Source organism: Trichechus manatus, unplaced genomic scaffold, assembly GCF_000243295.1.
Source record: "Trichechus manatus latirostris isolate Lorelei unplaced genomic scaffold, TriManLat1.0 scaffold00232, whole genome shotgun sequence".
Lineage (NCBI taxonomy): Eukaryota > Metazoa > Chordata > Mammalia > Sirenia > Trichechidae > Trichechus > Trichechus manatus.
Window position 1 is genome coordinate 8,103 of NW_004444168.1, and position 848 is coordinate 8,950.

Sequence of the window (848 nt, forward strand, 5' to 3'; positions counted from 1 at the left end):
TCTCATGGTGAACACAGCTACAGAGAGAGAGAGATTTATCTAGAGGATTTGCTCATGTGATTATGGGAGCTAAACCCATTGCTATTGATTGATTTAGACTCACGGCGACACCATGTGTTGCAGACTAGAACTGCTCCATATGGTTTTCTTGGCTGCAATCTTTATGGAAGCAGATTGCCAGGTATTTCCTCCACAGCACTGCTGGGTAGGTTGGAATCATCAACCTTTAGGTTACTAGCAGAAAGCAAACCATTTGTGTCACCCAGGGCCATATATATATTCTGAAATATATACAAGTAACCTCGTTGTCATCGAGTTGATTCCAACTGAACTGCCTCATAGTTTCCAGTGTTGTAATCTTTATGGAACTGGACTGCCACATCTTTCTCCTGCAGAGTGGCTGGTGGGTTTGAATCACCAACATTTTGGTTAGTAGCTGAGAGATTAACCACTGCATCACCAGAGAGAGAGACAGACAGAGAGAGATTGATTTTGAGAAATTGGCTCACAGGATTAGGAGGCTAGGGAAGTCCAAAATCCATACATCAGGTAACAGGTTAGAAACTCTAGCAATGTTGTCTATTTACAGTGTTGAAGCTGAATCCTTCTTCTTCAGGAAAACATAGTTTGTTCGTAAGGCCTTCAACTGATTGGATGAAGCACATCTACATTATAGACAGTAATCTGCTTAGTTTAAGTCAATTGATTAAATGTTAATCATATGTAAATATCTCCATAGCAACATCTAGACTAGTGTTTGTCCAAACAACTGGGCACCATAGCCTATTCATGTTGACATAAAATTAATCATCACAGGGCATTAATCATTTCATTTGTTCAAAAATTAT